Source organism: Oryzias latipes, chromosome 2 (assembly GCF_053564925.1).
Source record: "Oryzias latipes strain Hd-rR chromosome 2, Olatipes_Hd-rR_3.1".
Lineage (NCBI taxonomy): Eukaryota > Metazoa > Chordata > Actinopteri > Beloniformes > Adrianichthyidae > Oryzias > Oryzias latipes.
This window is the reverse complement of record NC_136238.1, coordinates 14,729,694-14,756,076: the sequence shown is the minus strand read 5'-3', so window position 1 is coordinate 14,756,076 and position 26,383 is coordinate 14,729,694. Positions and strand designations below refer to the sequence as shown.

General features: G+C 38.5%; 1 protein-coding gene and 1 long non-coding RNA gene across 10 annotated transcripts in view; one reads left to right on the top strand and one right to left on the bottom strand.

The window, feature by feature from the left end:
• The window catches only part of si:ch73-383l1.1 (receptor tyrosine-protein kinase erbB-4), a 350,557-nt gene that overhangs the window by 108,360 nt on the left and 215,814 nt on the right, over positions 1-26,383 (top strand). The window lies entirely within an intron of this gene.
• On the bottom strand, positions 7,514-9,022 carry LOC105355680 (uncharacterized). Of its 2 annotated transcripts, XR_013648287.1 has the most exons (4): positions 8,942-9,022; positions 7,983-8,049; positions 7,775-7,845; positions 7,514-7,642 (listed from the first exon to the last, which is right to left on the bottom strand). It is a non-coding gene; the product is annotated as an uncharacterized LOC105355680 (long non-coding RNA). The 2 variants fall into 2 exon arrangements; XR_013648286.1 differs by lacking the exon at positions 7,514-7,642 and having other exon boundaries at positions 7,708-7,845.

The following is a 26,383-nucleotide window of genomic DNA, read 5'->3' as shown; positions in this document are numbered from 1 at the left end:
TAGGCTGCAGCAATGTTGCTACGTTGACTTTATTTTGGTTCATTGTGTCTGGATTACACTGGATTTGACTTCATAAGACTTTTATTTTGAAAAGAAGTATATTCCACATTTCTCTTTTGTTCCTGGAATTAATGTACCAGAGGGTTTTTTTTTGTTTTTTTGTAGTGCAGCACAGATAACCTTAAGAGGTTCTGAGCTGCTGTCCTAATCTCAAATGGGGTTTAAATAGGCAACAGACTGAAATCATAGACACATAAAGACAGCTATTCTCCAGCATCTTTACAATGCTTTAGAGTGCAATCGTTCCCCTTTTAGCTGATCTATATTAGACATTTTTTAAAATTTCAAATGCAAAATTTAAGCCAGGCTTTCATTTATAGTTAAAAAAAATCTGCAAACTCTAATACACTGTGTAGTCGAAACTGAAGGAATGGTTGAGAAGAATATTTAATTTATATGCCGACTCCCCCAGCACTCTTTGAAAATCACTTTGTAGCTTGGAATGGAAATGTAACGACCCAGAGCTAGTTAAAGAGACAACTGTTCCTCGCATTTCTTTAGTTTTGCTTTGAGTATTGCATCGAAGTGTGTGTTGTGTCTTTGTCTTTTTGCCTAAGGGCTGTTTATGGCTCCTGAGGCTCGGGTCCCTCATGTGGCGCAGACTGCTTTGGCTGTTTGTAATCACTTTTCTCTGTACATACACACTTTTTTTTTCCCCCTTTGGTTTTCTAAAACACTTGCTAGTTTGGTTAATAGTAAATGTTGTCATGATCCTCTCATTTCTGTCTTTTCTCCTATGCCCTTCTCTATTTTAACATTTACCAAATGTTAAGTTATTGACTAGTTGTTGCATGACATATATGACTATTAGGTGTTTGCGTTGACTTAAATTTGGGGCAATGTGATGTAAATTTCATTTAAAAAAAAATATCAGTATCAACATTAAAATATAAGATATGTATTTAAAAATGTAAGACTGGCTAAGACTAGACCATGCTATACAATTTGATACATATCGTCTAGATCAGAGATGTGGGGTTCCCATCCTCAATAGCTAGCATCCTGTTGGTTTTCCAAAACCCTGTCCCTACCTGTTACTGATTAGCTGGATCAGATGTGTTCGCCAGTACGAAGCTACAATGGCAGGTAACTTGAAAAACCTAAACGACAGAAGTTATCCATTGTTTTGTACAAGGCTCCATCTGTACTGTTGAATACCAAAACGCACCTCACAAGCGTGGCGGAAAATGGTAGTAGACAAATTTCAGACCTGAATAATTTAAGCAAGATGACCAGTCAACCTAAACTGGGGACTTAGTATCTAAAAAAAGTGTCAACTTTTGGTCAGATGCTAGCATGACCAACTCATCTCACTTGGGAAAAAGTTTTAAACAAATAAAATATGTATAACGTACTGCCTTTGTTTGGTATATCATTTCAAAATGCAGTCTTACATTGTAATTGTACACAAACCACAAAACCACAACATTTGAATTTACAAACAAAATTTCTATACCATAATATATGTTGTCACCTGCAAAAAAAACAAAACAAAAAAAATAGTGATATCGCCCAGTCCAGGTGTCCCATCAAAGGCATTTAGGTTGTAAATTGAATATATTCTTTTTTTTTGTATTTAAGTCTGTGCTAGCTAAGTGTAATAACTAGCAGCTGTTAGCTACTTCAGATTATGTTAACAAAATAACAAAAAAAAGTTAGCTTGCAGATCTCCCTGCTAAAACACCCAGTACTTTTTTTTTAAACAGGCTCATCTGTGTGCACATAAAATATTTCAATTAAAAAAAACATATATTAAAAGTTTTTAAACCAAATAACAGATATTATAGTTCAAAGGAAGCTGTATAGTGTAGTATATGTAGATGTGCTGACTGAAAATGACAACATTCTTCTGTGCTAATGTTGAAAACACAGACGGTATTTTGTTTAATCGCTTCTTTTTTATCAAAATATTATTGTATATGAAGAATCCTGTCATCCAGACAGAAAGAATAGAGTATTAAAGCCTAAACACTGTGGGTTTGGGGGTTTAATCTTTCAAATCAAACACTGTAAGAGTAACAGTCTTTAAAAAGGTGGCGAGCAGTATTTTAGACAGCTTCCCTTCAAACTTCAAAACCCGAGAAAATTGATTTTAACTCCATCCCTTCAGGTGGAGCACAGGACAGTGGGAAAGCATTTTTATTTTTCCTGACTAGAAGATGGACACAACCGCAAATCTTCAAACTGAAGCTTTTGGTTGTTGAGCCATTTTTACAAAGATACTCAAAAACTGATATTTTTTTATTGGTAAAATATATTTTCAAATGCTAAAATATGTGTTTGGTCCGTTTATTTATTTATTTTTATTTGTCTTTAAAAAAGTATTTTATGCAAGGTTGAAATAAGACAGAAATGAACATTGGTCTTTGACGCTTCATCCCATCAAAAAGACCCGGCGATATTGACAACGTTATTTCACCAATCTGATATTAGTTGGGAAAAATTGCCTTACAAACCATGTCAGACACATTTTTTAAGTGTTTTTTTTAATTAATATTGTTGGGCCTGATAGAGTAAATCATCCACTTTTATGGCTTTCCATCACACGTGACAGCTTGTGGGGAGCTCAAACAGCCATCTTGGAAATTTATGATGCCATAGTATGAGGTTGCGAGAGGTTCTCACCATCAACGTGACCTTGAATGATTTTCTGGACGACCTTTTGATTCACTCTCATTTGATTTGGTATATGGTTGTAGAACCTTTTGCCAATTCAAGAGTGGGATTATTCAAGGATAAAAACAATGTTTTATGAATAATTCTTCTTATTAAAAGAAAGATCGAAGGGAGAAAAAGATTTTCTTTTTTTATTAAAAGTGACCAATTTTAGTCACAAAAAGTGGATGATACGGGCAAAAATGGGCAAACCTGGTGGCCCACATGAAATGTCAAGGTCGTAGACCACCTAGTACCCATAGAGCTAAAACTTTCACAATTTTTCTACGGGCATGCTGCGAGCAATTGGTCATAGCAAACACTTATACAAAAAGTAAGAGTAAGTAAGGCTAGGTTCATTTTTTCAACACCGTTGTATCCTTTCACTGAGTAAGGGGTCCATTAGTGCTGTTCACGTGATAAGTGTGGAAATACTGTCCGTAAGGTTACAATAACCTTACAAACACTTTTTTATACACTTACCACACGCGCAAGCATCGTGCAATCCAATTTTAGACTACTACTTGAGGTGAGCCTCAAGGGAACAGCAAAACACACCTGCTCTCCCTTTAAACCATGTGCTATCTTAGATGACCCCACCCTTACGTTGACGTGTTATGTGTTATTTCTACCATGATAAAGGTGGATAAAGGTGGAAAGATTTCATGTAATCCATGGACACCAGTGAAGATCACAAATCATTGAAGAAAAAAGGTTCAGCACACTGTCTAGTGGGTCTAGATGACCCAACTCCCAATATTAAAGTGCCTAGGATAGCACAAGGGTTACGATGTAGCCACTTCTGTCTACAACCCTACACAGATAGGGACAAATCTAAAACCTGCATCACCTGTCTTTATCAACCCCTTCAGGTGCTTATGACTAAGGCTATAACCCAGACTGCTACCTTTTTCATTTTCATAATGTCCTTGGAGGTGGAATTGCAAGACACACCTGCGCTAACTTATGATATGGCCGCTTCAGTCTAGGACCCTCCAAGGGCTCAGACAACCTAAAATCTCCGGTAGCGATACGGGATAACTCCCGCACAGGTCATTGTGATTAAGGTATTGGTTAATGTTTGAAGGCTACAATTGCTTTTAAGAGTTTTGGGTTCATTACGTCCTTTGAGGTGGCCTTATTCAGCCTTGAGGGAACTGCAAAACACACCTGTGCTTCCTTTGATGTGGCCACTCCTGTCTCTGATCCTTAAACAGGCCTGGACAACTGCAAAATCTGTAGTATTCGTACAGGTCAACTCCCTATATGAATGCTTATGACTGGGGCGTGAAGGTACTGGTTGTGTCCCCTTTGGGGGCCAAAACTGCGCTCAAGAGTTTGTGGTTACTGCTAGAGGATAGATCATTATCCTTCAGAAACAATTTTGGTTAATAAAGCCTGAAATAGTGTATATTAGTGGGGTAGAGCCTTTTTTTAGAGCCTTTGTGATCCTTTAAGACTTCATTAACCTGAAATCGTAGTTTTTAGAAGACAAATAAAATGTTTTTATATTTTTCAGCTTCTTACACAGCTTCTATGAAAAAGATTTTTTTTTAGATCTGGTGTTAATTGTCTCTAAACTAAGCTAACTTTTTTTTTAAAAAAGTACACATAATTAATGTTTATTCTTGAGATTTTTCTTGATGATAAATAAAATAATAATTCACTGAATTGGTCTAAAACCAGCAGTTTTTTAAGTGCTTTTAATGTTAAAGTGATCCAAATACATTTAGAAACTTAAAAGTGCTGCTTTCATTTCTTGCCTCCTTGCTAAACATATATTCCTGCTTGCAAAAGCATATTTTTGCCTCAAATATGGCAGAAAGTGTGCATCAACAGTTTTTTTTTCTTTTAGTATCTGTTTGGCAATTCTCTTTGAGCTCCCACTGACCCTTTCTAGTGTTTCTAAAGTAGATTCATAAGTGGTGTTTTCACAGTGTGTTACCCCCTAGCCACCATGTGCAAAATAAAGGATGTCCCCCGTTACGCCGCCGCTTCCAAACGGTGTCTGGAAATCAAACACATCAAGGGGCGAACTTGCATGTTCTGTCTCTCGACAGTTCCCCTAAAATCAAAGCAGGAGGGGTGGAGAGCGTGGAACTATGCTTCCTGTCTGTGACAGCTTTAGCGTGGTGTACATTAATCCAAAGTCAAAGACAGGAAGGGGGAATTAAAGCTCCGCCCCCCGCCCCTCAAGGACAATTGAGGTATGATAGAGGGACGCTTAAAGAGAACAAGAAGATGGAGTAAAAAGGATAGAGGAGTAATACCAAGGTGGAAATCTTTTACTATGCTCATTCTCTCTTAATGTAAGAGTCCCATGGCAGAAAGGCTGTGAGGCTCTGTATGGAATGGCTGATTAGGCGCCAACTGCTATCTCGCAGACTGACAACGATTCCTGTGAATAGCCCAGAAAGGTTGTAAAAACCATCATTTCCGAGTTGACGGCGGTGAACTTTTGGCCCCTCTTGTACCGGTGTGGTGGTGCTGCTGCTCTGCCACCTTCGAGGTGGAATGGGATGATTCAAGTTTTACTGAGATGCCTGACCATGATAGGAAAACTTAGTGGGGCCCAAATTGTCAGGGGTTTTTTTTCTCTCATTTTTTTTTTTGATCAAAGGAATTTTGCCAAGCACATCCCATAAGAGCTATAGTGCCAAAAACGTAAAAAAAAAAAATCCTCAATAGCTCCTGAAAAGTTAGGAAAAGTGAGCTTTTTGTACAAACTAGTTTATCACAGTTCAACATTTAGTCTTCACGGCACACTTTTGGCCTGAAAAACAGCAGAAAGCAGAGGAAAATTAATATTTGCACTTGTGTTTTTGTTATTCCGACAGAGATTTCCACACTTTTGACTGAATAAATAGTTACACAAAAAAAACCTACACTTTAAATGCCTAGAAGTGAACCTTTTAACCTTTAATTTCCCACAAAGCAGCTGCTTTTTTAGAAAAATGTATTTTGTTCTCACACTGAAAGAAATAACTAATAAGATTTACTAAAGAAAATCCTCGTAACAAATTGCACTAACAATTCTTAAGTAATTTTTAATGCGTTTATAGACATATAAATTACAAACAATGATCTAGTAAAATTTACTTAACTTCCACAAGTCACATTATGATGGAATCTTAAGTAATGTTTACTTGGTGATATTTCCTTTACAAGGTTCATTTACTTAGTTTAATTAAGTAAAATGTACAATACTTTAATAAAGAAAGTGTTGAAAATATTTAAACTTATTTAGCTATTACTGTTAAGTATTACATATTACATCTGAGTAAATTTAAATATGATTTTCAAATATTTTCACCCTGACCCAATCTCCACAATAAATGAAACAAAAAACATACTTTGCAACTGTTTATTCATCAATGACAAATACTTTGCTTTTGTATTCAGTTTACATTTCCTCCAACACAAAATTATCAACCAATACTTTGTCCATGTAATCAATTTAAGTATTCTCCAATAAAAACCTAATTTTCTGTTCATGTCATCAATTAAAATTTTCTAAAACACAAAAATATTAAATAATAATATTAAATAACTTAATATACTTCGTTCATGTAATCGGTTTACATTTCCTCCAACACAATATCATTAAACAAACAGTCCATAAATGTACCCCATCAGCAGAGCACCGGCTTTTGCAGTATTTTGACACTGGGAAAGGATCTTTTGTCCCTCAAGAACCATTTTGCCATCAACTGGATCTTCTTCAGTGGAATGGACAACAAAGATTTTCATGAGGTCTGCATCATGAAAGGGATCACAGTGAACATCCTCCTGTAACAGAAAAAAAAAATAAATGAATAAAGTTAAAAAGCCAATTACATTAAAGGCAGTGAATCAGGGAATTCAGTTTCTGGACTACTCTGAAATGTCATTTCCTCATCAAAACAGTGCCTGGGGTATTCTATTTCGCTGAGGCATTTAAGTAAGCATTCATTTTTAAAAGAGGTTTTTATATGTACTGCAATTTTAAGCTAAAGAAAAAGTTGGTTCCATGTTTCATTATCTGCAGTGGAGACCAATCAGACCTCAGCATTTTGTATGAGGGCAAAAATGGAGGTTCTCCAGTGAGCGGTGGCATCCAGGTGACTTTCCTGCAGCTGGTGGTGAAACCAAAACTCACTGAACTTAGAGCGGTGCTGATGAATCTGGTAAACTTAGAAACAGTGCCGAGCTCACCGATACATTCGCCAATTTCCAAAAATAGAAAGTCCAAACACACAACATCGATCAGTGGTATCAAAAAAGAAAAGTAGTAATATTTATAACTTTATTCTTGTAAATTTACGCATTTTAAATTCTTACGTTTACAACTTTTAAAGTAAAAAAACATATGACTTTAAATAACACAAACTTACGGGGGAAAAATAAAAATGTAGTATGTGACTTTTAAAGTCATAAATGTACAACCGAATTCTCATAATTTGAGTTATAACTTTTTTCTTGTAAATGTAGGACTTTAGTCGTAATCATAAAAGCACAAAAATGCTGTTGCAAAACTGGCCCTAATACTCTGTTGTAGTGTGTGCAGTATGATGTAATTGAAAAAGAGATGGGACTTAGAGTAATCACTTACTCATAAGTAACATACTTAATCATCCTGACTAAGGCGTCTCATCGTGTACAAAAGTTAGTGGCACTTAAAACCAGTGTTATTTTCTGTTTTAAGTAGTAGTCATGTAGAAAGATGCCATTTAATTGTGCAACACAAAAAGTAAAAGTAACAAAAGTGATTTTGACTAAACCCACCTGTCTATGTTTTTGCAAAATCAGCATAATCTTGCTTCCAACAATCCCTCCTTTTGCCTCCATCAGACCAATAAGTTTTGGTGTGCAGTTGTCGAAGTTGTACATGAACATCTGCTCCACGGAAATGGGTGTAACCATGATCCCATGATGATTCCTCTATGACCTAAAAAATAAACAAATAAGTAAATTTAAGATGCACAAAAATGTTCAAGAATTACAAGCCTCATACCTCAGTTTTAGAAAATAAAGCAGGCAATCTCTCCATGAAATCTTTAATGGCAGGGTTGGACCTCACTACTTTAAGCCGTTGGCTGGAGAACCTGTCCACGTCCTTGTTCCTACTGAACTGTCCCCTGTATTAGCACCCTAAAGAAGAACAAAAAAGAATAACAACACAATGACACACAGAGAACTTTAAACAAGCACATGCATAAATATATCTTCATAAAATCAAAAAATGTTACAATAATTGATTGCTAAAATTACTTTTATTTTCTACTTGCCTGAATAAAGCTGTTTGTTTCCCAATCCAATCTCTTCTCTGGTAATTCATCCACTAATAAATATCTCCTGTTGGTAAAAAATATGTTTAGATAGAACATGCATTAATTCAATTATTAGTTTTGTATTATTTGACTAAATTACAAAACTATATAAACATTTATATTCCGTTTCTGTTTTGAATTAAGTGCACACAATTAAAGTCTCTAAGTAACACTTTCAATGAATGTGTCATTTGGCTGTCATCCATTTTTCACCAAAGTTTTAAAGCATCCTTCTCCCTCAGTCCTCATCTTGACTTTCACACTTTACTAGGAGTTTGCAGCGTCTCAGCTGTGGCAAAAAGCACCTGCGGCTCACTCACCCCACACCCACCCATCCCGCTGCCCCTGTCAATTCAAATGCTCGCGCTTTTGGACACATTTTGTTTCTGCGCCTGCGGTCAATTCAAATTCAGCCATCGACAGTTCAGAACCCCACCCCCGTCCCAGTTCAAATTCAGTGCGCTTCTAAAAAAAACCCTTTTCCCCCGCCGTCAATTCAAATTCAACGGCTCCGAGTCCCCCGTCGACAGTTCATAACCACCACCAACCTCGGCCGGCAGTTCAAATTCAGCGCGCTATTACATATAACCTCATTTTCTACGGTCGTCAACAGTGCGTTTTAACTAATATATATATATATATATATATATATATATATATATATATATATATATATATATATATATATATATATATATATATATATTTTTTTTTTTCCCTACACAAATTTTGTTTATTCAGTCTCGTTTTAACTCCCGCTAACTTGAGAAAGTAGTAAGCTAGCAGTTACCCTGACATTCAGCGAATAAAACAACGAACGACTCAAATACATTCAAAATTTAGTGATATAGATTTCTCCTGCTTCTAACAAAGCATTAACAAAAGTAAAACTGTTTTATTGTATTTAAAATACTTACGGTAATTATGCAACGACGCGACGGCGGCAGAGGGCTTCCTGCTCCGTTCATTCCTCTGCTCCTTCCGCTCGAAAAAAAAGGCCGTGTGCGCATGCGCATGCGCGCAGATCATTGCACAACGACTAAAGTTTTTCTAGTAAAACTTACAAAATATTAATGAATGCTGCCAAAGTTATTTCAAAAATTTGAAAGGTAGTTCTTACTTATAAACAGATAGTTAGTCATTACTCATAAAAAATATGTAAAATGTAAATTCTTTACTCGAAAAATCTTTGTATTAGCAAAATATTCAAATTATTTTGTAAATATTACAAGGAATAAATACGTATATATTACTGGAGCAAAAAGTTAGTTTTTTCAGTGCAGTAGGTTCTGCTTTTCCACGACCACAGCTAATTAAAATTCGAAGCAACCCTTAAGAGACACTTCTTCATTTTTTTGTGTTGCCTCTACAGCTTTTCAGCATAAGACTAGCATCTTTGTAAGGTCACCATTGACGAGAGGCAAATTAAGAACAAAAATGTAAAATTTTTGGCTAGCCCTTCTCTTAAAAATATGCTAATAAAATAGGACATTTGTACGAGGAAAGCCAGTGCAGCCACGATAGCACAATCTATTTATATTGTTGTTGTTGTTTACCTTTTGGCATATCGGCACAAAGAATCACCTTTCGCTTATATGCACATTGGATACCCTTCCTGACACGACCTTGTATTTTACCCGGGCTAGGGACTGGCACAGGGAGAAGGATATTTGGGGCCCTTTGAGGCTGTATAGTTAGGCAGTAGCACCAAGGACCCACACTGCTTGAAGTTCATTCCCAGGGTTTGATTCCCCCTCGATTTGCCATGTGACAGTCCTGCACTTAACCAACCGAGCCATCCAGCCGCTAATTCATAACTTTAAGATGACTAAAAAGTGGGTGTGGCTTGACATAAAATTGGGTTTCCTGACTTCTCCCATCATCAGTCTAAAACAAAAGAACAAGCAGGTCTGTCCACATCTTTGACAGTCGAAGCAGAGACACCCAGACAACCCTACAATCATCTCATCTGATGCAATCCCATCATGCAACTCACAGATCTCAGTAGCATGTCTCTTTCAAAAAAAAATAAAAAAAACCTGCCAGAATTCAAACAAACTTATATTCTTTGGAATATAAACTTGACATGAGGATATTAAGATGAAACTGCCTAATACACTTTGAAGAAGCGTCTGTTCATGTGTTTGGATTGCGATCAACTTTCGTCGCGTCTTCAATAAGTCTCCATTCCTGCGAGGGCGACTAACGCAAGAATGGGATGATCCATCTATGTCTTCTCCAATCCCTCTTCCTATCTCCTCCTATTTCTCCGTGGAGCTCCCGGAAAAGTGACAACCTCCCCGCCTCCCACCGTCTTAGCCCCTTTCTCAGCTCCTTTACAGCGGCGCCATTCACACGCTATAATAATCCCTCCCTTTCTCTTTCTCTCTCGAGCTCCTCTCCCTTGCAAGGTCACTTCTCCCTTTGTGTTGCCTCCCAAGTCCCACTCCAAAGCCTTGTTCAGATCAGTGATGGGGCTTTTGTAAATATTTAGTGAAGACACTGGCTGCGCACCTCATCATTTTCGTACACTATATAATTCACTGGAGGATTACCATGCAGTCGGACCTTGTCCTTGGTGCAGAGATGCAGCAGAGTTGCAGTTTTTTCCACACTCAAGTCACAATATAAAACATCAAAGGCAGGGGTCTCTGGTGGATATACAATCATTTTATCTGACAGAATGGTGCATTTCCACTGATGAATGAAACAGGCTTCATTAAAATCCAAAAGTGATGTTTTAAAACGACCGTTATCGACAGGCATTTTTTTCCTTGTCTGTAAACATTCAAAGAGGGATCTGATTTTTCTACTTCTTTATATTAAAAGAAAGAACAAATTTCAACCAAATATAGTTACTTACTTAAGTGTTATTATAGTAAATAGAAACCATACAAGCAAGAAATAAACCCGCAGAAGAAGGTTGAAATCACAAAGCACCCTAAAGATACAAATTTTTAAAAAAGATAAAATCGATTAGGTCTTCGACTTAAATGTACAAAATCTTTGCAACGACTGGCTATATAGATGCTTTTAGAGTAACTCCACGAGAGACTTTAGGTCTTAGTCACCTTCCATGTATGGGTACTATAGATTTTTGGGTTGTTCAGGTCAGTTGAGGGTCGTAGACAGAAGGTGGGTGTGACCGCAGTAAGGAGGGTCGTAGAAATTGAGCGAACGATTGTCGTACATCTGGTAAGTATATCGAGAAGTATTTGTAAGGCTAATATGAGTTGCTCACACTTTTAGGTGATGCTGTCGTATGATGCCCTTACATCGCACTCGATTCGGTAATAAGGTGGGAGTATAGCCACCTTACTGACTGCACGCACAGGGTGTAATTGAACCAAACGACACAACATTTGTCTAAGTTTCTAACAGGCAGGTTGCACACAAGGACCACACACATTTTTTAGGAGAAATCTGGACGACATGCCTGCGTCTCGCCTACTTCCCTCTTGCTTGCCTTTGTGTATCGGGTAAGTGTTCGCTACGACCTGTACCCTGCAGCATGACCGTTAGGAAAGAAGGTGCATTAACAACCAAGATGAAACTAAAAGGGACGGAGAGGATTAGTCTTCTAATCCATTGATTATGGCGGAGTAATGTGTCTGTTGCTCCTTCTTAAACCCTGTTGTTGTTTTCCAACTTTTTTTGGCAAGTCCTGCTCAATTCCCTTACTTTAGTTTTCCACTGTGGACTGTTTTTTAGTACTAGTAATACGCAGCAAGTACTTTACTTCGCTTTGGTTCCATCTTAAGTGAGCCAAGACCCGCGTTTGATCTGGACGGTACCCCACTGGCAAACCCCAGTGTCAATTCTATTTTCCAACGTGAACGCACTCGAAAGCATTTAATCATTTAATCACTTTCTTTAACACTCTGCGACACTTGAATAACACACGCTCTTTGACATAACGTGACTACAAGACAATGTAAATCGGCTGATTCTGATGCCGAGAGAAGTTATGCAACACTTTTGTGACGTAAACTGGCATATTACTGATGTAAAGTGTTGCTTTTCTGCCGGAAACTGCGTTTTTAGCGTTAAATGGTTGAAGAGTTACAGTGATCGAAAGAATGTAGATACCAAAGCTAAAGCTCAGGTGCGGGTAAAAGACTCCATAAAGACTAGCTCCATGACCTAAAACTTGTCCTGTAAAGCTGAATAAACTATTCTGTGAAGCGTTCCAGTAACTGTAAAAAGGGAATTAATTTCAATGCGTCCGGTCACGGTAAATAACAAAAAGGCTTATAAGCTTCAATTCTGGAAATAGAACCAAATTAGTTAATTTCTGTTACCACATTTTGGTTGAGTTTTACATCAGAGATGTGCAGACTGGTTTAATGTTTCCTTTATGAGCATCCCATTATCTCAAGGACGATATAAGAATAAGACCTTAAGTAGCCTAAAAGGAGAACTCAGTTGCCCTAAGCAGCACATTGTGATGATACCTTTATTCACTGCTGAAGAATTGCTAAATGTTCATCAGCATTCATCCTCCTCAGACAGGATTTAACAGCTCGTGAACATGTATAACATCACTCCACAAATCACCCTCTGATGCGTGATAAGATAGTGGCGATTACGACCAGAAAGTGTTTGTGCTCCGTCGTGTGTGTCCTCGCAAGCGCTTTGCTCCTGGCGGGATACAAGTTCACGGAGGGCTCAGTGAACTAGACGGCGAGCAGTGTAGAGCGCGGTGCGGCGAAGACGATACATGAAATTGGTTGATGGAAAGATTTCACACTCTGGTGGCTCACATTTAACGTCGGCCTTGGTGTTGTTGTCAGGTAGCGTAACAGGTGATTATTCCACTTGGCTTGGGATGGGATGGAGGAGGTTGTGGGGCTTGATCAAAAGGAAAAAGACAACAAATAAAAAAGTTCAAAAGACATAATAATATTAAAAACCCAAAGAAAGTCAACAAAATTGTAATGCCACGTTCACATCAAATGCAATTCCTGCATCAGATTCACATCCAGTAGTTTGTTTTTAATGCCCGTCAAATTTTCTGTCTGACATCAGTCCGCAAATTTATCAGGCTTGTCACTACATGGAGCATTGACTGTGTATATACACTGATGATGTTGAGAGATGAGGTTTATTTATTTTGAAGAGCTCTAAAGAAGCGTAGGTAAACACATCTCCATGTCTGGGTTCTTGAGATCATTCAGAGACTCTCCCAGTGCCGTCAGGTTTAACTATCTATGTATCACTATCTGGACGACAGAAGCTTTCAGCAGTACTTCTATGTATCTATGGCCCAGTTTGATGAATTGCTGTCCTGCATTATTCCGAGGAGGAAAGATAAATAAATGAATAAAATTGTCTCGATGGAGATAAGAGAAATATCTTAAAGTATCGTAGAATAACAATTAGATCAGGGGTTCTCAAAGTGAGGCCCGGGGCCCAATGGCGGCCCGCGGGAAGATTTTTTGTGGCCCCTTAATAAAAGAGAGCCAGAGCAGGTTCCACTGAGGAAGAACGTGTTGGCGAGGAGAAAAGGCGCTTTCAAGCTAAGTGGACAAATGCTTACTTTGTCGTACCTCATGGGCTGGATGAAGTCGTGCAAGGTAAATGTAATGCTCAAAGAATTCAAAATAAATCGTCACTATGTTACAAATCATAAAAACGATGACAAATTTACCGGTGAGGAGAACAGCAATAAACTTCAACAAATACAACGAGACTGTGCTGCACACCAGACGTTTACAAAAAAATGGCTAAGTCCAGTGAAGCTATGAGAGAAGCTAGCTACGTTGTGGCGTTGGAAATGGCCCGGCGTAGCAAGGGGAGATGGTAAAAGAATGTCTGCTGAAAGTAGCTGACGTGTTTCTCCAGAGCAAACGAAAGTCTCTCAAAGGATACAAATACTAGACGAGTAGAAGATCTGGGCAGCAACCTCCCACTGCAACTGGGGTGAAAGATTGGCTGATTTATTTACCTGTCACATAATACGCCAATTGTGCATGAATCAAGCGTGATTATTGTACTGTTTCTATCAAATGTATTTGTGATTTGCGTGATAGCGTAATTTTAACATCACACGTATACTGTACTCGAGACATGTACCTACAGTTGAAAGAGGATTGGTACAAAAAAAAGTCGAAGCGGAGCAAACCGCGCAAATATCATTCCAGGCTTTTTCTTTCACAGCTCTATTCTAATAAATGAAAGACTAGGTGTCGTACAATTCCAGCCTGGCACAAACCACAATTGTTCATTTTCCCTCTATGATCAATTTTCAAATGGTCGGCACTTCCATGAATTAAAAAGGATGCTACCCATAGGTCACTACCAAATCCAAATTCCTGATTGGTCAAAGTTAAACTGGTTTATCTTTAAATGTGTATATTAGCCACGCGTTTGGTACGTAGAGCTCGACAACGGACTTAAAAACTTGCGTAGCGACATATCAACGGAAGTCTTAGGAACACAAAAGACCAAAAGTCGTATACGCGCAACTACATAGACTTTTCATTGGAAGTGGTCGATTGAATCGAGGACACACAGGCTGCTGTGAACATAGCATGACGCGCAAACTGGGTTCGGAGTTACCGTAGCTTAATCCTATTAATGTATTACTTTCCATCTTAGTGGCTACTACTTTCATTGGTCACCATTGCTGTCCAACCCACTAGTCTTAAACTGCAATCAACCCAACTAAAACATCTACCAGAGCCCAATTGAACCTGACGGAAGATCAGGCAGGGCTGTCCAGCAGCTAAAGCCCCTTTCTTTTTGACTGACGTGTAATAAAAAGGTCACTCCAACTTCCTCCATGATGGAGTCATGTTAGAGGAAGTTTCAGTGGCGCACATGCGCTCTAATTGGCAGCAGACGATAGGCAGATGACTTACTTACCTTTCGCCGCACTTAAAGGTTGAAACTGACACACGCGTGCACACAAATGTGACGTCTAACACACCGTTTTCACCCAGACAGACAAACACCCGAGATGAATGACAGGGTTGGGTAGCTTTGGGCACAGTTGATGTGTTAAAGTAGTTGGTTTTTTTTCTCCTCCAGTTCAGAATCTGATGCTGATGCTGAAATAGACAAGCACTGAAGAGCTGTTACTCCCCCTGCTCCCTCTGGACTTCCTGTCTGTCTCTTGCTTGCTCTCTGTCTCGCTCCGTCTTTGTTCCAAACTGTTTTTTTTAACTGCTCTTCGTCATGCACAAAAGAAGGAGGACGTGTATTTATTTATATTTATTCAACATAGCTAACATTTTTACCCAGATTATGATGCTAAACCTAAACCCCATCATTGTCTAAAGGGTGACTGTGAAAACAAATAAAAAAGAAAAAAAAGGACTCTCCAAGAGTATCTTGGTATACATTTGGTATCCACTTTTTTTGTGTTAACTTTAACATTTTAAGCATCTTATCTCATTGTCTGTCTGGATTTTTATTTACCCTACCCTAGCCCTACCAGGGGTGTTTTGATAGCAAGAATTTTTTATCCTATGGTTAGTTGTACAGCAAGTGGCACAAGAGGGACTCTAGGATTGGTAGCAATTGAACAGTAAAACAAGAATTGTGTTGAGTCCTTCCATCTCTAAATCAAAAAACACAACCACAGATTAAAAAGGAAATGTAAGCTTTAATAAACTACTGGCCCAGAAAAAAACTCAGTTAAAAGGCTGTACAAATGTAGATTTTCTTTTTTTTCTTTTTCTTTTTTTATTAAAAGCTACATGTTGAAACGTGCAGACAAATGGGAAATGTGTCTCTTTTGGAACCAGCCCCTATTGGTCATATGAGGAACAGCAACATTTGGTTATTTAAGTTTTTTTTTTATCTTAAAAATGTAAAATTGGGTTGTGGTTACTACTAGGATACTTTGATTTATTAAAGTTGCTTTTACATCTTGGAAGTGTATCACTGCAATGACTTAAAGCTAGCTAAACCCTGTCAAAATGTCGCACACAAACCTGGTATGGTTATTTTTTCTGCTTAAATCAAAGCCCATCACCCTCTGAAAAGTTATCCACCGGATCTAAATTGGTTTAAGTTTTTGCTATTTCATTAGAAACTCTAGCATTTTGACCAGACCTTAGTGGTCAGATGAGGAACAGCAAAGTTTTTGTAATTTAAGTTTTTTTTTGTTTGTTTGTTGTAAAAATTGAAAGTTGGGTCTTGGTTCCAACTATTAGGTGCAAAGTAGACTTCCCATATATCAGAGTTTCTTTTACAGACCAGAAGTTTATCGCGGAAAGCTGCCATAGATGGATGGGCACATCTACTTTTATTTTTTTGCTACTTGAACCAAAGCTCATCACCCTCTAAATGGTTACTATATAAAAGCAAAAACCAAAAAAAAGGGATCTTCTGAGAGTATCTTGGTCTACGTTTTTGTTATTTTACTGTACACTCTAGCATTTTGACCATCCCCTAGTGGTCATATGAGGAACATAGAAATTTGATACTTTAAGGTATACGTTTTTTTAATCTAAAAGTTGACAGTTGGGTCTCGGTAACAACCATTAGTGGCAAATTTGAATTTCTATATATTAGACTTGCTTTTACTCCCTGGAAGTTTATCACAAGAGTGATTAAAAGCCAGTGGAATGCTGCCAGAGTGTTTCACACCTACCAAGTTTATTTTTTTGTTTGTTTGTTTGTTTTTTTTCTGCTGCTTAAACCAAAACCCCACTACTCATGGGCTTGTTTCTTGCATTCACTGCATTATTCATGTATGTGCACAACTCCCACAAATTTGCCAAAACAACAGAAATGAGCATTTTTCCGGGTAACCTTTTTGTATCCGTTTTTGGTTTTTTTCTTTCGGTCTTTCCAATGCAGTTTGGTTTGCTGACGTGTCGTTCACACATTCACTGTCACAATCGCTCACTGAAGTACCAGGACGTTGCTGTTTAATGTCATCGCCAACGAAAGCCTCATCGAGGGAAACTGGCAGCACGCAAACTTGAAGAGTTAAAAAATACATACACACACTTAAAATGTATTCAGTTTGATAATTATTGTGGGCGGCTGCAAATTTGGGTAGATGTTTACGCTGACATGTACATTCTTTTTTTTGCCAACAAACAGCTTTCAAAAGGCGTCTAAAATGGGAGTGAGCGTGGTCGGGGTGTCTCTAGTCCCGCTGGCAGAGCTGTCAACTTTTCCTCTCTCCTCAGCTGCCGTGCGCCCAGCGTCACCTCGGGGATGCTCTCACAAAGAGAGTGCCTAATGAATGTGGAAAATGAGAATACCAGTTTTTATGAACTCTGTTACTCAATTAGTGCAATTAATTTTCCTGTGGCGCTGCTGAGTAAAATGGAGTCATGGATGATTGAGCTACTGTTTCACTATCTTATTTTATTTTTAGCCAGCTGCCTTTCCGCCAGCTTCTACACTTTGTGTGTGTGTTACTGTGTGTGCGCAAGAGATTTCTGTCCTGTTTGGGAGCAGAGAAGGATATTACGTTTTCGCTTGTTCAACGCACAAAAGTAGTTTTCGCCTTATCTCCTTCAAAGTAATACTGTTAACACCAGAACTGTGCTACAAACGTGTATTTATTCTGGAAGAGGGTCTTTGTTTAATAAAAGAAGACACTTATTCACTTTGTTATATAAGAAAGGAGCACAATAACGCCGTATGATCATAGAGAATTTGTGTCAGCAAGGAAATAAAAAGTCTCAAGCTTCTAGGTTTTTCAAAGATAAGTATTAGTCCTTTCGTCCAGCATAATTGTTTTTTTTTTGTAGATACCCATGGGAAATACTTTTAACCTAAATGAGGAAACTTTTGTTGAATGAGACTGACAACCATTCCTCTGTGCTTCCCTTTTTTTTTTAGTTGATCAGATCTTCACGTTCAAACAAAAGTAACGTTTATAGTAAGTGCCTCCACGTGGATCGACAGATTGCCACTATTTCAGCTACGACTGCATATTTTCAATTAGGTGGTACTGCAGGAGTTTTAGTTCAGATTCAGAGACAGAGTTTTCTATAATAAATGACAGTCTAAGGTCATAAAATAGCGCATTTGTGGACCAAACCAAATCAGAAGCTACATCAGAATCAGAATCAGAATCACTTTATTTGCTAAGTACAGCGCATGTACAGGGAATTTGACTTTGGTTACTTGTGCTCTCGTGCAAACTAGCAAGGTAGAAGGATAAATAATAAAAGGATAAATAATATAAAAGAAGGTAAGTGTAAGGTAGCTGTATGAATAAATAAACATAACTGAATAAGAAAATAGATTGGATAACAAGACAAAAAAAAAATCTAGTCTTAAGTTGTACTTGTTGGTGTGTTTTGAACAATATTTCACCGCAGAACTCAAGTGCTCAAATGCATAAGCTCATTAAAATTTAAATCATTTAAATCAGACTTAGATGTGGAATAATACATACAAATTAAAGCTGATGCTCTTAATTCCATTCAACTGGTTTGATCTATATTTAGCATTATGCTAGGTGCTAAACATGCAAAACAATTGACTAAAAGCATAAAATTAATAGAGGTTTTTCTTCAAGATTCTTTTGATAGAGAACAACATCCTTGGTTCCATTTAACACTGAAAGTCAAAGCAACCCCAGACTATCACACTGCCACCACTGTGTTTGACAACTGCTATGAGGTTTATGTTTGTTTAAGGATGATTTAAAGTGACTGTGGATGCAATGTCACAAACCTTCTGGAAAATTTCCAATTTGTTTGTTCAGTCCACAGAATATTTGTCCAAAAGTCTTGGTGGAGTTTCTGTTTCATTATATTACATTATTTTTAAGTGATATTTCAGAGCAACATTCTTTGTTCCATCAAAAAAAGGGCATTTTAAGCATCCCCAGACCATCACACTACCAGAACTGCGTTTGACCATTGGTATGGGGTTTATTATAAAAAAATAAAATATAAAAAAGATGATTTTGAGGAACTCTGGATGCAATGGTACAAACCTCCTAGAAAATTCCAAATTTGTCCCATCAGCCCATGAAATATTGTTCTAAAAGTTTTCTTTAATTTTCTTCTTGTTTATATTTAGATGGCTGAACCATGTTTTTTTGTTTATTATGGAACAACAGTCGACACCATACTTTCCTGGCTTGCTAATCTACATTTAGCGTCAAGCTGGGTGCATAAAGCAATAAACTAAAAGCATACATTAAAAATTACGGGTTTCCATTTAAGGGTTTTCTGATGCAGAACAACAGTCCTTGTTCAATCAAAAACAGAAAGTCAAGGTAACCCCAGACCATAACACTGTCCCCACCTTGTTTCACAATTGGTATAAGTTTCTTATTTATTTATTTTTTAATCCTTTAAAGGGACTCAGGGTGCAATATAAAGAATTGACTGGATGGCTGAAAAACAGCAGACTGGTGAATAACAATTGAAAGCTTGGAGCTGAGCTGTTCAGCTCAGAACACATGGTTCTTCCATTTAGAATACGAATTTGTAAGAATTTTTTTCTTAATCTGTCTTGCCTAAATAAATGATTCAAGCAAAACAACCAACGAATATGATCGCAAAGAAAATCAAGGAAGACATTCAGACCAGTTATTCTGTGGACCGATGGGACAAAAGTTTAAATTTAACTGGGTTGTCCCATTTTACTGGGATTCCTGCCTCTGTTCCTGTCTCTCTTGCTCCACCGGTGGAGCCACTGCCCTTATCAGGACAGCAATATGCCCCCCCCCAAAAAAAAAAAGTTATAATAATTTTTGTTTGCTCCACTTGGTTATCTTGCTCCAAGTGTTTTATTAACTGACAAACCAATCAGTTTTGAGTGTGAAATAATTCACAATTTGAAGTAATTGGTCATATTTACATTTATCTAGCTTATGATTTACAATTAGTATCATGTTAGGTGCCAAACTCTCATGAAATGATAGACTGAAGCGTTGAAGTTATCTTCTCTTTACAACCCCCCCCCCCCCCCCCCCCCTCCCAGTTTGTAGGGCCTCATTTTACGCTGAAGCCATTTGGCCAGAGCAGCTTCTTGCCGCCCTCTTAAACCTGTTACCATGCAACCACGTCAAAGTGCCTGGCATCGGACGGCCAACAGGCGGGCACCCGGCATGCCCGCAGATGGTGGGGCGGTCAGAACAGGCTGCGAGAATGGAACCCCTCACTGTTCGTTCAAACACAGACACACACGATCAAAGCTGCCCAACGTTGCTTTGTGCGCTAACAGCCAGGCCGGCTTAACTCCCACTCTGCTCCTCGACAGGCTAATTATTACAGCTTGTGTTGTAGCTGTCGGAAGATGTTGTTTTCTAACTTCTCGCATTTTCGGCAGGTAGATAAAGAATGACAGGGTATCACAGAGAGAGAAACCGCGTTCAGTCACTGCAGCTTTATATATACATACGTGCAGACAAGCATCCGCCCTGGGAGCGACAACAAACACTGCTTTGAGTGACAGGTGGATGCTTTGGATAGCCAGCGTGGTGGCAGTTGGCAAGCAGCGGTGACAGTCGTCCTGCTGCCGCACAAGCTGCTCCCACTGGTAAAACTGTGGGCTGGCCATTCATTCCTGCCCTCTCCTCATCCATCCATTGATTTATCCATCCATCTTTTTTTTTTCTTTTACTCTTTTCTTTAAGGCCATATTAGCATTTAAACTAATTTCTTTTAGCATTTTCTCTTTCCTTTACCTTTAGATTCTAAAGATTTTCCTAAAGCGTTTCCTAAAACTTTGAAATTAAAGCTGATAATGAATAAACCGTGAGTTTGTTTTTTTGACAATTTTTTGCGATTCAAAAAACACATTTGCAACTTTAAAATATAGCATTTATTTAACATTCATATTCATACGTTTGTTACTTGCAAGTTTCTCAGCCTTTACGTTTTGGAGTTCATCCTAATTCTGTCCATGTTCTTTTATTGAAGCTTTGCAGCTATGCTGATGACACTCAGTTGTATTTGTCTTGAATCACACTAACATTTGGCAAGTTTTTTTAGCTATCAAATGAAAGCTGAACATTTATTGTCCATAACTTTGTACATAGTAATTGTGTACAACAAGTGAGTAGAGAAGAAATTAGCTTCATGGTGCACTACTCGCTAAGTAGTGCACTATATAGTGCTATCGCCATTTTGTAGTGCTGTCCGAGTCAACAATTCCCAAAATCTAGCCCCCTGTAAATGCCCCAGAAGTCACTGCAAAAACCAGTGTGCATCGATGCTCACTAGATTGGCAAATACAGACCACAATGCATTGCGTTTGAATTTTTTTTGCAAAAAAAATGTACTTTAATGTTTTGTTTTTTTAATAAAAAAACAACATTTTCATTATCAAAACACTGTGTATTCATAAATAGTTGTCATTAAATGGTTCACTTTGTGAAGACGGTGATGTCATATTCACCATTAAAAAAAAAAAAATTAGTGAGCATGATGACCGAATTCTTTTCAAAATCCAGGGCACTAAATAGTACTGCACTATATTTACCATAGTTTGAGCCTTGAAAATAGACCATTCACTGACGGCGCGCCTTATAATCCAGTGTGCCATATAAATGCTGTAGTCATGTTTTTTACCTTCCAATATGTTAGTGTAAATACTTCAGTTAGAAATTAGCATACAATTTCTCAGCACGTTTAGGATTCCACTAGTTAACTTGAAATACTGAGTTAGACACAGAGATGTAGCTAGCGCTGTCACTCAGCTGATTCATCATTCATTGCACATCCATTTGGTTTCTTCTTTATTCATTTGTTATGTTTGCATTTCCTTTTTAAACATCCCATTGCAGTTTTTCTGTGACGGTATTCTGACAGAAGAGTAATGTAAAAAACCTTGAACATGCTCCACCATAACGGCTACAGATTATCTTCCCGAAAATCCCAATTTCTTATAAATTAGTACGGTAAAAGCGTTGCTGCGCTGTCATCTCTCAGAGTTTGTTACAAGTGTGTTGTTGGGACAAGTCTTTTTCTTTAGTACTGTTAAGATTAATGCTCCAGGTGTCTTTTTTTTTTCCTGACTTCTTCAGCTCCCCAATTCCTTTTGGCAAGCCATTTATCCTGCGTGTTGGTGTGTAATTCTCTGTGTGAGCGCATGTGCGTTCAAGAGGCCTTCAGGTCCAATCCGTTACAGACCTCGGCTTATCTGCGTGATTTACTGTCCAGTACTTGTGAGGAGGAGAGTGGCAGACGAAGGCGGGCCATCGATCGGCTTCCGCCACAGATGTAGGTGTTTGTGTGTGTCGGACTGTTTTATGCAGTTGTAATTGTCCATCTAAAAGAAAAAAAGAAAAGAAAAAAGAGGGAGAATTCAATCTCATGGTTTCTGTGTTGTCTCTGACAACACAAACAAAACGGTTTTATTACAGCCCTGCTTCTCCACTCGCAAGAAATGATTTATGGTATGCAGAGTTATTGCACTGGACCTTTCTTTTGTGGGTGCAGGCTGTTCCATCTCGCCACAAGTTTGAACGCATGTGCCAGGATGAAGGTCTGTTGAGGGACACGGCACCTGTGGGTGGTGTATGTACATCGCACCTTCACATTATTGCAACACTGCGGGGGTGCAGCTTAACGCCTGAACCGCCACGTAGAGGATCGCTGTCAGATATGATTTCGGCTACAAATGATTACTCCCTTCGTCAAAGAACCCTGCAGGTTTTATCACAAGTTCCTTATGGACATCTATTTTCAGCTGTTTTTTATTTCTTTTTGCTTCAGGTAATAGTTACCGCTCATATTCAATTCAATTTTATTTGTATAGCCCAATTTCACAACACTAATTGTCTCATATCCAGTTTTATGTGGTAAAAAAAAAACATATTTCTGTCGGAGAAACTGCATTTTTGGTTCCAACAAGAAATTATTTTCAGTATACATTAAAAATTTGTAATTGGTGCCATTAATAGGGTCTAAAAAGCTATTTTGAGTAATAAAAAGCTGTTTTAGATTTTATTTTTAGGGTATACTAAGGCCTTGGAGTTGGCAACCTGTTCCGGGTTTACCTAACCTTCACGCAACAGTAGATGGGAAAGGCTTCGGTAATCCCGAAAGGGATTCACCAGGTTTAGAAAAGTTGAAACCTTGACTTCAGAGAAAAGTTTGATAATTGATTTAATGCCTAAGCACTCGTGACCCATACGGTGGGGCTCACCGACAGATGGAGGTTGATTGGTAAAGGAGGGTTGACCTGTAATCCACCGGTCACCAATGTGGACACAACCAATACCTTCAGTTAAGGTCTTAGTCACGAGCATCCGCGCAGGGATTGACCCATTCAGTTACTGCGGGTTTTGGGTTGTTCCATCTTAAGGATCTTAAGGGGAATGTAGGTGTGTTTTGCAGTTCCCTTAAAGTTTGTGTGACCACCTTAAGAATTTACAAGTGGAACCTGAAAATCTTGATTGCAGTTGTGCCCTCCAAAGTGGTTACAACCACCAATACCTTCAGTTAAGACCTTAGTCACAAACACTTGTGCAGGGGTTGACCCTTATGGACACTACATGTTTTTGAGTTGTTCGGGCCCAGGACAGGTTGTAGAATGGAGTGACTTCATCTTAAGGGGAGCGTAGGTGTGTCTTGCCTTGTCTTGAATAACTTTGCCATTTCACGGCTTGCCCGAAAAAGTGGGCAGTTGTGACTAAAGGCTGATTTTCCCTTGCCCGTCTGTGTAGCGTCTCCGATGTATTGTGTTGACACAAAAAACACTAGTTCTATTTGGATTTCTATTTCGTTAACGCATCAGTTGACGTTGTTACCAAAAGCCGGAGAAACAAGAAACAGGTTCGGGTTGCAAACTACAAACTTTCTTTGTACTTTAAAAATTAAACTTTATAAAATGATATTTTATTTTTAAGGTGGGGCCACTATACGACTACGCACGTTATCACCGCAGAGAGTACCGACATGCATCTAAGCCATGAACGACGAAGGTTCAATTTTTGCAGTACAAAGATATAGCATCATTTATGACACAAAACGATGTTTTGATGTTGGTTGCATAAGGGTGGCAGGAAGAAAAAAAATCAACCCCTCCGAAAGCCAGGGGGGAGGGGGGACGCAACAAAGACAATGTACACTATCTAACGTTCTGTAGATGGATTCCCCACGCAACGCAACAGAGATGCATCCCAGCAAACCAGTGTACCCTTAAGAAGACTCCTTGTTATCAAAATCAAAGAGGCAAAAACTGTTGCTCACTGGTTTTTAACAAGCTTTCAAACACATTGGCAGTGCCTTGTGGGATTTGTAGTGTCTAGGCAAAGCATCCAAGCTAGCTCAACTAGTGAACAGATTTTATCGCGTGGTTTAGATCTTAAATTTAAAACATGTGACCTAGAGGGAGATAAATTAGTTTAGAGACACTCTAAAGCTTAGAAAAACTTAGCTAATTTGGTCATAAAAAAACTAGAACAGCGGAGTGGAAAGCTCCAACTTTAGATATTATATCACATTTCAAAATGTCTGTTGGTCTAGATATCATCAGTTATAGTTTCATGTATTACATATAACAGTTTTACTTGTGTCTTTATGACTACACGTGTTAGCAACCATCTACTGCCTGTAGCTTCTCAAGTGTTTAATTCAAAGCCACATAAAAAGGAAACCCAGTGCTTCTTACACAAGCGTTCCCAAAAGCAGGTTAATACTGTCTGTGTGAGAGTCTTTAATGTGACTGAAGGGCTCATTATAGCTGCTTTAAACAGCGTCATCGTCTCACAGGGGAAATAGAGAGAAAATACATATGTGGGACAAACTGCTTGTTGCTCCTCCTAAGTGAACCCTCAATGAATGGCAGAATTTTTAAAGCTGGAATATTTCGCTTATGCAGAAACTTCCGTGTGCCTCAGAAGTCCCCCGCTATTTTTATCCAACTTACTGTTCACAGGATGTTGAAAGAGCTTTAGAGGAGATGTGGCGTTGTGCACGGCAGCATCTGACAGCTGAGTCTCCCAATGCAGTCACACTGGCTTACGAGGATGACTATCTTGCGAGTGTATAGGGATCAGGATTAAATAAAAATCCGCCATGTTTGAAATAATGTATCATTGCATTGGCAGGGCAGGTTTATTCAAGGCAACAGAACAAAGGAAATTCTAAAAAAAAAAAATAAAAAAAAAAACAGCTCAGGTTCCATTTATAAGTCCTGTAATGCCTCCTTTAGGTAGTGACAGAAGCAAAATGCAATTAAAAAGGAGATAATTCTATAATTAGAAATAATGCGCTGATTCAGCACTAATACATCTATGTTTGGTCTTTGTGTGTTATTAAGTAATCAGGAAAATAGCCGCTTTTAACTTGTGGAAAGGGGTTGCTAACAGTTGGTTAGTCAATATTAGCAGTAAGTAGATGATGTTCTTCAGTCTAAAGAATTTCCACTTTCCTAACTTTCTTTCATTTTTGAATAATGAGCCTAATGTTGGTTCTCCAACATAAGAGGGGTCTCGGGCACTTAGTCCGGATGTCTCCTGGTGTTCGGGCATGTCCCACTGGGCGGAGGCCCCGGGGAAGACCCTGGACACACTAGAGAGACTATGTCTCTCGGCTGGCCCGGGAACGTCTCGGGGTCCCCCCAGAGGAGCTGGAGGAAGTGTCCGGGGCTTAGACTGATGCCCCCCGTGACCATATAATCGGAAGAGGACGGATGGATGGATGTTGGTTCTCCAGAGTTGCGAAGTATTAAAAATATCTTAATGACCCTTTCTTTCTATTGCATGTCCTTAGACAACAGTACACTTGATTTCTTTTCAAAGAAACAAACATCTCAAAGCTATAGTATTATTTTGAAAACTGCAGTCTTATTTACCCAGAATGTCTTTGTCACTTACGTCAGTGTCAAATATCCAATTGAAATAAGAAAAAGAAAACAAAACACATTTTCTTCAGCACCGCAACCCCTGGCTTTTGTGTTAGCTTGTTACACGGTGACGGATGGGAGTTTGGTTCCAATCACCTGTCAAACATTTCTTGAAATTCCTGCCCTTTAACTCTAAACTTTCCCAGGACAGCTACTTTTCCAGATGGTTCTGTGCTGCAACCCATCTGCTGCATCCGTTTCTATGGAGACACTCCAACTGAAAGGGAAGACGTTTAAATCGAAAGAAGTTTGCCAAAGTGAAAACCCCCTTTTGGCCGTTCCATTACTCATGTGTTGCATCAAAAGAACAGGATGACAAAATGCGAACCCTTTGGAGGTTATTTTAGCTCAAAAGAGGTGCAAATATAAGACAATTTAAATATTTGATGTGTAGCCATAAATGACTTTTTACGAAAATGTGTGTCATCACATGTTGTTATGCATGCAAGCTAGCGCTTTTGGCCAAGTAACCTAACTCTACCGAACTTGCCATGCATTCTTGTGCAGTTGAACGTCCGCAACTGAGACAGATGCGAGCCTGGGTGTCTTTATATGTGTGAGTGGCTCTCGAG